This window comes from Chiloscyllium plagiosum, unplaced genomic scaffold (assembly GCF_037043375.1).
Source record: "Chiloscyllium plagiosum isolate Xiang-an unplaced genomic scaffold, Cpla_swu_hap1 HiC_scaffold_15, whole genome shotgun sequence".
In the NCBI taxonomy this organism is placed as follows: Eukaryota; Metazoa; Chordata; class Chondrichthyes; order Orectolobiformes; family Hemiscylliidae; genus Chiloscyllium; species Chiloscyllium plagiosum.
In genome coordinates, this window is record NW_028270153.1 from 36,499,724 (window position 1) to 36,514,448 (window position 14,725).

Sequence of the window (14,725 nt, forward strand, 5' to 3'; positions counted from 1 at the left end):
AAAATGGGAGGCAAGAAAATACACAGTAAATTCAGACATTGGCTCTGGGGGTGAACATTTAGTGACACACCATAAACAGCTCACCATGTAGCACAGTTACAGTGAAATCAAATCATCACTCAGGTGGATGAACATTCACAGACTTTATTGAAGCATTGTCCCCTAGCTGGAATCTCTAATGTACATCCCAGATTCTCTGCAGCTCTGTAATTCTTGCTGTTGGCTGCTTTTACTAATTTGACTTTTAATTTGTTCATTGCTACTAAGACATTACGATCACATGGACTTCTGCACCCGGTGACATTTGTGGTTTGTATTACGGTCCTTGACCGAGGTATACTACAACCTTTATCTTGGCTTCTATCTCCTTTTTCTGTTTTCTCTCACTTGCCTCTTGAAATGATCCCTTTCCACAGTTTGTGATCTTTCTTTCATGGAATGTGAGCACTGATTAGAGTCGTATTTATTGCTCATTTCTAAGTGCTCTGAAGCAGTTGGTAATGAACATCTTTCTTGAATCTACTGAAATTCTTCTGCCCAGATGCAGGCTCACCCTCTGCAGTCAAACTTCTGCTGGCTTTGGAATCACAGGCACAGGAAGGAGGAAAAGTGAAGGAGTCAGGTACTTTTGTAAGATAGCATGGTGGCTCTGTGGTTAACCTCACGGTGACCGGGACCTAGGTTTGATTACAGCCTCGGGTGACTATCTGTTATGGAAAATAACGAGCATGAAAGCATGGGAAGGGTTAAAGCATGAAGACCACTGGCGATCTGTTGCAAGGGATCTGTGGAATGTTACACTAGTCAAAAGGTCTCTGTGGCAGGATGGGATAAGAATAGTGGAATGCTCCTACCCCAATTAGCAGAGTAAGGTTGGAGCTGAAAGGTCACTATGGCAGGCTGAAATAACAACAGTTAGTAAAGTTAAATATCATCATGGCAGGTTGGGACAGGGTGTGACAAGAAATATTTAGGACATGACATTAAATATTGAATTAATAGTTAGTAGAGTCAGCCTGCTTGAGACCCCTGACAATAAATATCTAATCATGACATTAGAATAATATTAAGTAGAATGTAGGAAAAACCATAGTGGCAGAACTAGAGCGATAATGGGAACTAACATCATTGGTTTATTGTATAGCTGGAATGAGGTAATTCTGATTAACATGGTTGGACATGCTGAAAAGCTAACAAAAGCATGATAAAAAATGTATAAAGAGCTACGGACCCTGAGGTTCAGGGGCATTTAAGAACTTGATTCCTGAGTGTCACGGATTTTTGTTTGCAAATAAAAGACCGACTCCTTGAAGAACTCTCAGCGTTTCCTGGTGATTCTCTACATTTTCTCCACGACACTGTATGAAGTTCGCACATTCTCCCTGTGTCTGTTTAAGTTTGCATCGGTTTCCTCCCACAGTCCAAAAAATGTGGAGGTTAAGTAGATTGGCCATGCTTAATTGCCTGTAGTGTCCAGGGATGTGCTAGGTTGCTTAGCCACGGGAAATGCAGAGTGATAGGGTAGGGCTCTGAGTGGGGGCAGTGTGGATTCAATGGGCTAAGCTGCTTCCACACTGTAGGGATTCTATGATTGGTGCTAGTTACATCCTTCATGCTTTAGAATGAAGCTTTCAGAATTTTGATCTAGCTATAATTAAGGAATACTGATTTAGTTCCAAGCCAAGATGATGTGTGGTTATGACTGGATCTTTACTAATAAAGTAGATGTTAAATAATTATAGTTTTATAAGAGCGGTACAATTTTGTGTGAAAAAGAATGAAGTCTCCATTGCAACTAATCGAGGAGATTGAAAAAAGGAGTGTCAATTCATCCCTCTTCACCTAGTCACTACAATCATGTAGATAGCAGACGCTGATGTAATTGCATCAGAAAAGGGAGTAAATGTTGTTGGTGGTAGTCCATTCAATTCTTTGTCCTGAATGATCTTAAGCATCGTGAGTGTTTTTGGAGCTGCACTCATTTAAGCGGGGAGAATGTGCAAACTCCACACAGACAGTCGCCTGAGGCTGGAATGGAAACCAGGATCCTGGCGCTGTGAGGCAGCAGTGCTAACCACTGAGCCATCATGCTGCCCCCTAGTTTGTGCCTTATGGATAGTGGACAGGGATTGGGGAGTTGGAAGCAAGTTATGCACTGCAGAATTCCTAGCCTCTGACAAGTTTTGTAGCCATAGTACAGAGGAACCTTGATTATCTGAATATCAATTATTTGAATATTGGATTATCCGAAGGAGATCTCGAGGTCCCGATAGAAACATTACATCAAAGACATGTTTCCAACAATGATCGCGTCTTTCTTTTACTGTAATTATAAGTGAGCTTGGCTTACTGAAATGCTGCTGAGAACAAACCCTGGATACCAATGGGAGCCCAGGCACCATCTCCAAATGATTGACCTTCTGCCCTCTCTTTCTCTCTCCCTCGACACTTTCCTGGAGTTCTATACAGAGTGTACCCTAAATCCCCCTTCCCCAGATAATCTCTCCAACATTGTCCTGGACAGGGCAAAGATGGAACCTGTCAAAAAATTGCAGTGGAAAGGTGTGTGTGTGTGTGTGTGTATGTGTGTGTGTGTGTGTTCACACACTATTTGCAGACTCACCGCCCCCCCCCCCCCAAGGCAGCAGCAGCATTAGTAGTCTTGTTGGTGGTGTCCAGTACAGCTGCCCTGGAAAGGGGATGGACAGGGGGCCGGGTGGGGGTCAGGTTTGGGGGTGGATGGGGGTGGTATTGGATGGGGTTGGGGTGGACGTGGATGGTATTGGATGGAGTTGGGGAGGGTGAGGGGCAGATGGGGGGAGCAAATGGGGATGGACAGAAAGCAGTATTGGACAGGGTTGGGGCATGTTGGGGGCAGATTGGTGGCAGTATTGGATGGGTTGGGGCGGTATTGGAAAGGGTTGAGGTGGGCGGGGGCAGTATTGGACAGGGTTAGGGCCTGGCGGGGGCGATATTGGACAGGGTTGGCGGGTGGACGGGGGCAGTATTGGATGGGGTTGTGGGGTGGCCGTGGGGAGGGGTCTCGCGCGCAGTGTGCTGCTGCCTCGTCTCCTGAACGGGGAGCGGCCTTAACAGAAAACCCGGGGCCCCAGAAGAAAGGCATTGAATCAATTAACCAAATAATCAATTATCTAACGAAATAGCGCCTGCCCATCTTGTTCGGATAATCGAGGTTTCTCTATATTCGTATGGCAGGTCGATTCAGTTTTTGGTCAATGTTAAGCTCTGAGTGTTGACAGAGGGGAATTCAGTGATGTTAATGTCATTGACTGTCAGGAGGAGATGGTTAGATTCTCTCTTGTTGGAAATGGTCAATGCCTGAACCTTGTATTGTACAAAGGTTAAGAGTCAGTCAAAAATGGATATTGTCCAGGTTTTATTACAATGCAACCAGGGCTGCTATAGTATCTGACACGTTACAAATAGTACTGCACGTTGTGAAGTCATCAGTGAACATCCCAGTCCTGACCTTATGATGGTGAGAAGATCATAAATAAAGGAACTGAAGATGCTTGGCTGAGCCACTACTGTGAGTGCACATTCTTCAAGTTAGCACGACAGTCATGTTCTACAAACTGTAGAAAAAACAGAACTTTTTTTTCTAGCTAAAGGAGAAGCTTCCTTCTATATCAAATATTACTATGAACCTTTTATTATGTACCACAACCAACAGACAAAGAACACATGTCTGTCCTACAGAAGCAGAGCTGAGTTTCAACAGTTCACCAGTACTGCATTAAAATGTCAGCTGAGATACTGCTCTCAACCTCTGGTGTGTTTCATGTCTTGAACACAATGTTCTGATTCAGAAGCAAAGTTGATATAGTTGTAAATTAAATTTGAGATTAGATTACATTACAGTGTGGAAACAGGCCCTTCGGCCCAACAAGTCCACACCGACCTGCTGAAGCGCAACCCACCCCTACATTTACCCCTTACCTAACACTACGGGCAATTTAGCATGGCCAATTCACCTGACCTGCACATCTTTGGACTGTGGGAGGAAACCGGAGCACCCGGAGGAAACCCAAGCAGACACGGGAAGAACGTGCAAACTCCACACAGTCATTCGCCTGAGGCGGGAATTGAACCCAGATTTCTGGCGCTGTGAAGCAACAGTGCTAACCACTGTGCCACCGTGCTGCCCACATTTGATCTGTGAAAACCCAGCAGCCTCATCCCATTTTGGTTTGTGATTCCAGGATGAGGAAACAATGAATTATACCAATGAAATTTAGTTTGCCAGATTTCATCCCATATCAAGCAAGGTTTTTTTTCTCCCTGAAGATATAACATAACAGAGACCATTTATCTTGAAGTATATCTATTAATGTCAACATCATTCTGGGTTAAAGTTATATTTTATAGTATCCTTCTGACACTAAGATAAGAGAAAGTTTGAAAATAGTTGGAAAAATGTATTTCTATGTAGACATTTGCCTTGTCATAAATTTAGGAGTTTTATTAGTCTGTTGGGGGAAAAGGGTTAAGCAATCAACCCATTGTTTAGCATGACAATTTTCTGGCTGAAAATCTGCATGGTCCCAGTTTAAGAAAGTAACATATAATACATGACAGCTATTTATGAGCTTGTTGTCTATGTGACCTAATTATTAAGTCCTATCAGGCTAATGGTAGCATAAGATATCAGTGATGCCTGATGATGTCAGAGCACATGGAGCTGGAATATGAACAATCATACTTGGATTTTCACAGAACTGCTTACTCCATAAATATTGCATGCAATCTATTGAAGGTCTTTGTTGAGAAGATCTGCTCCAGAATAATCTCTGAATGGTCCTACAACATGGTGGCTGCAGGTAGTGGATCCCTCACTCAGTGAAACTTCCCAGGCAACATTCAAAGCAGTCAACAACACAAAACAAATTCTCAGGGAAGGCCTGAAATAGAGGCAGTGAGATGCCCTCCAGTTTAATCAAAAATGCCAGCTCCGAAAACAATCAGTTGTTCAGTACAAAGTAGTGGGCTAACGGTGGAGATGGTCCTGGCCTCAAAATGCAGCAAATAAAAGATTGGCTGAGAAAGACACAAATCATGAGCTTATTGAAAAATCTCTTACCAAATTGTTTGACTGCTATTCCAAAGTAAAAAGAAACAGAAATGGAGAACAAAAGGGCATTGTGACAATACTGTCATTTTAAAAGGTTATTTTATTTTGGGTTTTTTTGAAGAGAGGTTATAAAGCAGAGGCACAGAGCAATCTACCAGAACCATTAGAGTAAACAATGTGTGAGGTCTTTGGATTTTTTTAAAAAGTTGGAACAATTGGAATGGCCAGTTCTCACAGACCAGGCTGTCTAATTTCTTTTAGCCGTAGCATCAGAAGCTGTTTGGGGTCCCTGAAGAGTTGGAAGCTTCAGTAAATGATTCCTAGCTGCTACTTTCTCTGGGATTTCTCTCGATGTTTGTTTGTTTGTTTCCTCCTGGATTGGAGAACCACATGTAAAAATCTGTTTCTGCATTTGCCTCTTTTGCCAAGGAGTTAAGTTATTCTAAATTCCTTTTCTTTATTTGTATTATAACTATAGTTTTTAAATAAACTGTGTTTTGCTTATCATCAAGTAGGTTGACCAGTTGCAGCACACCTGGAACACGCACTTCACATCTACCTTTAAAATAAGAAAGGTTAGGTTACCTTCTTAAAATATTTTGAGAGGGTCTGGTCTAGTCCATAACAGCATGTGGAAAACCATGACCATAGCACACAGAAAGAGGACATAGACGCCATTCCTCTGTATTCATATGGTGCAATGATTCCATCAATACATTTGGATCAACCATTAATAGAGAGGAACACAAGTGACATCAGTTACTACAAGTAGTGGGGTAGTTTTTTTCTACATTTGGAAGTTTAAGACTGCTCTAAATTGGAAAGTAATTTCTGTAGATGCAGAATAGGGGTTTCTCCTTGCCTAGGAAGTGGCAAAACTATAAAATATTAATGAACTGACAGGAAACCATTTAAAACTGTATCCTTAAGAAGGATCAGCTGCTCAGTAGACGGTGTGAGGACAGCTAATTTCTTAATGTCAGGTCCTGATAGTTATCACCCTCAGGTGGATGAAAAGCTAACAGCAGACTGCAATTTACGCACTCTGTGTAAGCATTAGAGAATATTCAAGACCAGAATGTATCCTCTGATAGATGCTCACGGAGCTGCAAAGCTATTTCTACAACTTGGATTTTAAAGACTCATAGAACTTCACAGACATGCCAAACAAATTCTACTTCACTGTCAGAAGGAGACCACTGATTTTATTTAGGGTATTGAAATTAATGTATCAAATCTTTTGGTTTCTAAACCATTCATTCCCCAGATATGTGCTTCTTCAACTACCTAGACTCCAGAGTCCAGAAACTATCTCAAAATGTGTGTTGTTGCAGATAAATACTACAATTTATTGTAATGAGAGAGAAATTTTCAATACTCTGTATGTCATTCATGCTCATCATTATTCTTTATTAAGTTGAGGCATTTATCTGTCTCTGAATGTCCTTCCATCAGCAATAGCAGAAGTCACTAATGTTTCCTCATTAAGTTGTAAGCCAATCTTTGCTGATGACATGCCATCACTAGGGTGACTGATAAATGTTCTAGATCTTCCATTAACTCTTCAGAAGATGCTAAATGCAGCAGGCCACAGGTACACCAGGCATGATGGTGGCCTGCAAGATGATACCTTAGGCATATATTTTCCACTTGTGGAAAGGGAACGTGAGAATGAAAATGCCATTGACATCCAGCATTCCGTGGCAGAAAAGCTCCCTGATCTTATTATAGGCCTGAGGATCACCATTCCTAATGTAAAGATGCATTTCTTTTGTAGTTGTTCTGACTCCTGTCCTCTGCAATTAGTCCTGTGGAAGACAGAAGAAAATATATAGATCAAGACAGTCAACTGATGCTCATGCTGCTAAAAACAATCAAATTACAACAAAGGCATTAATAGAATGCTGGAGAAAGTGAGGACTGCAGATGCTGGAGATCAGAGTGGAAGAGTGTTGTGCTGGAAAAGCACAGCTGATCAGCCAGCATTCGAAGATCAGGAGAGTCGACGTTTCAGGCATAACCCCTTCATCAAGATTTACATCAGAACGTTGCATCACAAAACACAATGGATGCACATAAGCAACACTGTGTGGAGCGGGTACCCAGAAGCAATTGTGTTGTTGTTGTCCATGGTTCAGAATGGACATTTCACCTTAGTTGCTTCTATGTATCACTCCTTGAAATAGCCCAGCTGTGTCTCCACTGCAGCCACATTTTAATTAAAGGCAGTTCTCAGATTGTGAAAGAGTTGTTCCAATCTTGGGCAGCACGGTGGCACAGTGGTTAGCACTACTGCCTCACAGCGCCAGAGACCCGGGTTCAATTCCCACCTCAGGTGACTGATTGTGTGGAGTTTGCACGTTCTCCCCGTGTCTGCGTGGGTTTCCTCCGGGTGCTCCGGTTTCCTCCCACAGTCCAAAGATGTGCAGGTCAGGTGAATTGGCCATGCTAAATTGCCCGTAGTGTTGGGTGAAGGGGTAAATGTAGGGGTATGGGTGGGTTGTGCTTCGGTGGGTCGGTGTGGACTTGTTGGGCTGAAGGGCCTGTTTCCACACTGTAAGAAATCTAATCTTGAGTCCATTCACATGTCAATTTGTACACAGGTTGGAACACAATGCAGGACAATATAATATAGATGTTTGTAAGTACAGGAAATGTTTGAATGTCAGATCTTTAGAATTATGCTCCTATACAGTATCATATTCATAGGTATGAAAATTCATAAGTCACATATTTGTACATTTTTACTATTGTTACTTTTATTTAGATGGGAAGGATCACCACAAGACCACAAGAAATAGAATAGGTGTAGACCATGCAGCCCCCCTCAAGCCTGCTCTGCCATTTAATAGTATCATGGCTGATCTGACTTTCCTGATATTCATTTTCCTGCATTTTCCCCATAATCTTTGATTCCCATACTGATCAAGAGTCCATCTATCTCAGTCTTAAAAATAGACAAAAGTCTCTGCTCCCACAGCTATATATGGCAAGGAGTTCCAAAAACTCGCAACCCTCTGAGAAAAGAAATTCCTTCTCATCTCAGTCTTAAATTGGCACTCCTTGTTGAAGGTCATTGAATAATTAATAGTTTTAAAATCTTTGAAATCCGATGTTTATATAAAGTCTCATTTTGAAAATGTGAACGTGCTTGACAAAACATCACTGGTAATCACTTACTAATGAGTGTGATTAACTACCCAGAAAATTCTGTACCATTAGTCATGAGTTCAGGGGATCAATTTGACAAAATATGCCAACTTGTTTCAACATACCGGTTTTTTAATGAACACAATCCGATTGCACAAACTCAAAGATTACTTCATGAAGAAAACCTGTTTTGAATGGAATTAAATTCTCACAGTAGGTAGACATGGGATAATGTCAAACATCTGAATAAAACAAGATGATGATTCAGTGATGGACGTAAGTTTATTTGGAAAGACACCAGCAGGATTTACAATGTTGTACAGTGTCCCAATACTGGAAATATTTGTTGAGAAATGCAAATAAATGAGGAAATTAGATTTCATGTTTTGATTGTTGCACATAACTTCGTATATTTCACATCACTCTGAAATAGAGTGACACAGAAAATGTGATCGATCTTGTGACTCCACCTAAAATTGGCCTTGGTCCATTAAAGTAACCTAAACCCTATAACAAACATACTTAGCTTTTAGTAGGGTAGAAACCAGCAGGTCAGTCCTTTACATTGAAATGTTCTGGATAATTTGACAAATGAAAAAGAATGAAGTGTGAAATCATAAAATTTATTTTTTGTGAGAACAGACTATCCACACTTAGGAAATTCCGTTGTTTTCTTTGGATTTCTGTTACACTTTACATTATTTTGAGCTGAATCTTATCTATTTTTGGTTGTGCCAGTTGTGTTGAGTGTTTTTGAAGTGTTTCTTGCTATGCGGTTTAACAAGTTTTCTCACCATATCTCACAAACCCGCTTCTTTCTCTACCTACTCCATCACTGTGGAGTCCATGTCATCTGATTCTTAGCCTTACCGTGTGTTGTTCTTGGAAAAACTTGCCAGTGTTAGGATTTTGGATGTATATTTGCTCACTGAGCTGAAAGGTTCATTTCCAGACATTTTGTTACTCTACTAGGTAACATCTTCAGTGGGCCTTAGGTAAAGCAACACTGAAAATTCCTGCTTTCTATTTATATGTTTGGGTTTCTTTGGCTTGGTGATGTCATTTCCTGTGGTGATGTTATTTCCTGTGGTGAAGTCACTTCCTGTTCCTTTACTCAGCGGGTGGTAGATGTGGTCTAACTCAATGTGTTTGCTGATAGAGTTCCGGTTGGAATGCTATGCTTCTAGGAATTTTTGTGCATGTCTTTGTTTGGCTTGTCCTAGGATAGATATATTGTCCCAGTTGAAGTGGTGTCCTTCTGGAATTGATCGACATTCTTGGCATCGGTGTTAACTATAAAAGGGCGTTGTGCACTTGGACAAGCACTATCAGTCCAGAGCTGCACTGCCTGGTTCACGACAATTGTTCTGATTGTGGCGGATAAGAGCAGTTTGAGGGTATGGACCTGGAGATCCGGCTGGACAATGTGATACACAAGCAGGATGTCCCCTTTCACCAGGACTAGTAGAGGACGCCACAACACCAGACCATGACAGCCTTGTCCGAGGTTGCCACCGTTTCTGTATAGTCTCAATCATTAGGAAGAATACAAAGCAATAAAGGACTAAGGTCAATAACCTTCTCCACACTGCCATTGTAAGCATTGCCAATGTAAGTGCCGCCATTACACTCATACTATTTCTGTCTTTAAACCCATCTCCCACTATAGCTGATACTGCACAACTCTCACTATTGCCAGCAACGTCCTCTGTCATTTGTCATCACCCATCCCATCCCCTGACACCACTGATCCTACTTGCCCTCTGTGCTGCTTACTGACTCACTTGGGACACTTTCCCAGCTTAACCAAATGTAACAGCTTTGTGGGCCAACTTCATCGACTTTAAAACAAGGTTTCTCTCTTATTCCGTGAGGAAAATAGACAGAGAGTCAGGGCAGCTGGTGGGCTGCCCATTCAGCTCCTCTCTCTTATGTGGAGTGTACTGTCCTTATTTTGACTGCCCCAAATGGCTGGCTGATTGTTCCCTAAATTAATGTTGTAGGCTGTGCTTGACTGACAGTGTTAGGACCATTTTGAGGAAAGACTTTCTCCCATGATTTGATAGCAGACTGCTGACAACTACTGACAGCTTCCTAGCTTTGTGACCGCACTAAACAGCACAGTAGTGCAGTAGTACTGTGAGGCCTCTTGCTGAGATATGTATAACATTGATAGTCACAGGTGAGGTGCCGGAAGACTGGAGATCGGCTAATGTGGTGCCACTGTTTTAGAAAGGTGGTAAGGACAAGCCAGGGAACTATAGACTGGTGAGTCTGACGTCTGTAGTGGGCAAGTTATTGGAGGGAATCCTGAGGGACAGGATATACAGAGGAAACTCGATTATCCGAATACCAATTATCTGAAAATTGGATTATCCGAAGGAGATCTCAAGGTTCCGACAGAAACATTACATCAAAGACATGTGTCCAACACTGATCAGTCTTTTGTTCACAGTGACTAAAAGTGCTGCTGAGAACAGTCCTGGACTGATGGGATCATAGGCGCTGTCTCTAAATTACTAAGCTCTCCTACCCTCTCTCTCTTCCCCCCTCTCTCTCTGTCCCCACACTTTTCGTGGAGTTCTACACAGGCGTACCCTAAACCCCCCCTTCCCCAGATAATCTCTCCAACATTGTCCTATACAGGTCAAAAAGTTCCAGTAAAATTGGAGACTCACCTTCCAAAAGGCGGCAGCAGCAGCAGTCTTGTTAATGGTGTCCAGAGATGGGGTGGGGGCGTGCGGGGGTGGGTTTGGGGGTGGACGGGGGGCGTGCAGGGGGGGTGGGGCTGACGGTGGGCAGTGTTGGACAGCGTTTGGGGGCAGACAGGGAGTGGTATTGTGGGACGGGCGGGGTGGAGCCTTGCTCGCGCTGTGATACTGCCTTATCTCCTGAACAAACAGCAGACTAAATAGAAAACTCCGAGCCCCAAAGGAAAGGCATTGAATCAATTAACCGAATAATCAATTTTCTGAATGAAACAGTGCCCGCCCATCTTGTTCGAATAATCGAGGTTCCTCTGTATATTATTTGGAGAGGTAAGGACTGATTAGGGACAGTCAACATGGCGTTGTGCATGGGAAATCATGTCTCATAAACTTGATTGAGTTTTTTGAAGAAGTAGCAAAGAGGATTGATGAGGGCAGAGCAGTAGATGTGATCGATATGGACTTCAGTAAGGCATTCAACAACGTTCCCCATGGGGGATTGGTTAGCAAGGTTAGATCTCATGGAATACAGGGAGAAATAGCCATTTGATACAGAAGTGGCTCAAAAATCGAAGACAGAGGGTGGTGGTGGAGGGTTGTTTTTCAAACTGGAAGCCTGTGACCAGTGCAGTGCCACAAGGATCGGTGCTGGGTCTACTACTTTTCATCATTTATATATATGATTTGGATGTGAGCATTAGAGGTACAGTTAGTAAGTTTGCTGATGACACCAAAATTGGACGTGTAGTGGACAGCGAAGAAGGTTACCTCAGATTGCAATGGGACCTTGATCAGATGGGCCAATGGGCTGAGAAGTGGCAGATGGAGCTTAATTCAGATAAATGCGAGGTGCTGCATTTTGGGAAAGCAAATCTTAGCAGGTCTTATACATTTAATGGTAAGGTCCTAGACAGTATTGCTGAACAAAGAGACCTTGGAGTGCAGGTTCATAGCTCCTTGAAAGTGGAGTTGCAGATAGATAGGATAGTAAAGAAGGTGTTTGGTATGCTTTCCTTTATTGGTCAGATTATTGAGTACATGAGTTAGGAGGTCATGTTGCGGCTGTACAGACATTGGTTAGGCCACTGTTGGAATATTGCATGCAATTCTGGTCTCCTTCCTATCGGAAAGATGTTGTGAAACTTGAAAGGGTTCAGAAAAGATTTACAAGGATGTTGTCAAGGTTGGAGGATTTGAGCTATAGGGAGAGGCTGAAGAGGCTGAGGCTATTTTCCCTGGAGCGTCAGAGGCTGAGGGGTGATCTTATAGAGGTTTACAAAATCATGAGGGGCATGGATAAAGTAAATAGACAAAGTCTTTTCCCTGAGGTGGGGGAGTCCAGAACTAGAGAGCATAGGTTTAGGGTGAGAGGGGAAAGATATAAAAGGGACCTAAGGGGCAACCTTTTCACACAGAGGGTGGTACAGGTATGGAATGAGCTGCCAGAGGAAGCGGTGTAGGCTGGTACAATTGTAACATTTAAAAGGTATCTGGATGGGTATATGAATAGGAAGGGTTTGGAGGGATATGGGCCGGATGCTGGCAGGTGGGACTAGATTGGGTTGGAATATCTGGTCGGCATGGATGAGTTGGACCAAAGGGTCTGTTTCCGTGCAGTATGACTCTATCCTGATGAGGGGGGAAAACGATAAAAGTCAGGACAATGCAAAGGAGGAATGCAGTGAGCATCCAGTCAGATTCAGTGTGAGTGAATAGTAATACAACAACTCAGCAGCCAGGAGATTCAGTCTGATGCAGTGTATGAGCTGGTTATTGTCAGATGCCAATGTCTGTGGACATGGAGTATGGCGAGAGCCAATGGAGCGTGTGATGAGTAACTAACCAGGTTGGTTTCTGCTACCTAACATGGAATGAATGATGAACTGCAATCCCAGATACCTGCACTGACTTCCATGTCGAGAATTCCTGACATCTGGTTTGTTCAGCACATTTGGTAAGATAGGAAACTGTGAATGAGGCAAGTTTTAGTGTTAATAAGGCTATAATCTCCCTTAATTGGAAACCTACAACTGTCTAGTGACAAAAACAGGTGCTTGGCAGATGCTATGAGTTGCTCTCAACATTAAAGTAGACTTCATCAGATTTCTCACAAGATTCTGTCATGAACCTTGCCAGTGCCCGCATTATTCAGGGCCCTATAAGAGTCCACCCATTGACTTGATATAAAAGAGACAACAGTAGCTCATAGTCCAGTTGAGAAGTTACATACTATTGAGCCATACTGGCAAGACCTAAAATTTACATCTTAACCCATGCAAAGTTAGTTGATGGGTTAGTTGAATAAACAAACTTGTTGCCTGGAGGGTATAATGTAAGTTTTTGCTTTGATTGCTATCCTAAGCTTTCTTAATAGAAAATACACTCTTGTGACTTTCGGGTGGGATTTGGTGTGCCTGTGAAATTCACTTATTGCTGAGTAGTTTTGGCAGCCGCTGGCTGATTCACATGATTCTCAGTTCGGTGAGGGGTAATAAAGATTGCTCAAGTGATGGAACTGTAACATGCATCACGAATTTTCAGATCAAAAGCAAGCAGAGAGAACACTGAAATAAGGACAATGTTCTTTCAAAATAAATCTTGCTGTGGTTTTGGCATGTTTCATTACTTTTTTTATCATTAATAGGAAAAGGAAGCTCTGAAATATTTTCCTTTATGATTTATCTTTGAAATTAATTGATATGCGGGTGTGTTTCAATGTTATCAGCATCCCTCACTAACACAAAATAACATTAGATTAAAATGCCTTTTCCATTAGTAGCATAAGATTTTGCGAGCCAAGAGACAATTTTTATTGTGTTTGTGTTTAACTTACCAGGGAATCATAGAATAATTCCAGAAGAATGGCTCGAGTCCAAGGTGTCTGAGCTAGTTTTCTGCAAAGGAACTCACTTGGTCCTAGTGCTACCAGCATTCCCTGGCAGCCCGACAAATTCTTATTTGATTTGATTTAACTTGATTTATTGTTATTATTGTTGTCGCATTTACCAAGATACAGTGAAAATATTGTTTTGTGTGCTATCATACCTTATCATGCAAATCATACCTCACATAGTTATATCAAGGTAGTTGAACAGTGTTCAGAATATAGTGTGGAGAAAGTGAGGACTGCAGATGCCGGAGATCAGAGTCGAGAGTGTAGTGCTGGAAAAGCACAGCAGGTCAGGCAGCATGAAGGTTGTAGTTTGGGGCTGAGAGATAAATGGGAAGAGTTGGGTTTGGGGAAAGGTAGCTAAGAAAGCGATAGGTGGATGAAGGTGAGGGAAAAGGTAATAGGTCAGGGGGGGAGTGATGGACAGGTCCAGAGGGTGGTGCCGAGTTGGAAGCTTGGGACTGGATAATATGGGGGGAGGGGAAATGAGGAAATTGTTGAAATTCACGTTTCTCTCGTGTGTTTGCAGGGTCCCAAGGCTGAATATGAGGCGTTCCTCCTCCAAGCATCTGGTGGTAACAGTTTGATGGTGGAGGAGGCCCAGAGCCTGCATGTCCTTGACGGAGTGTGAGGGGGAGTTGAAGCGTTCAGCCATGGGGCGATGGGGTTGGTAGGTGCATGTGTCCCAGAGATGTACTCTGAAACGAGTAGTGTGTAGCGGTTTAGTGGTAGTGTGGCGCACCGACCTCTACACTGCTGAAGCCAATTTGCAGACTCCTCCTCCTACTGCCCCCTCGATCACGACCTCACCTCCCATCATCAAACCATCATCTCCCAGACTTTCCACAACTTCATCACCTCTGGTGACCTCCCATCCACAGCCTC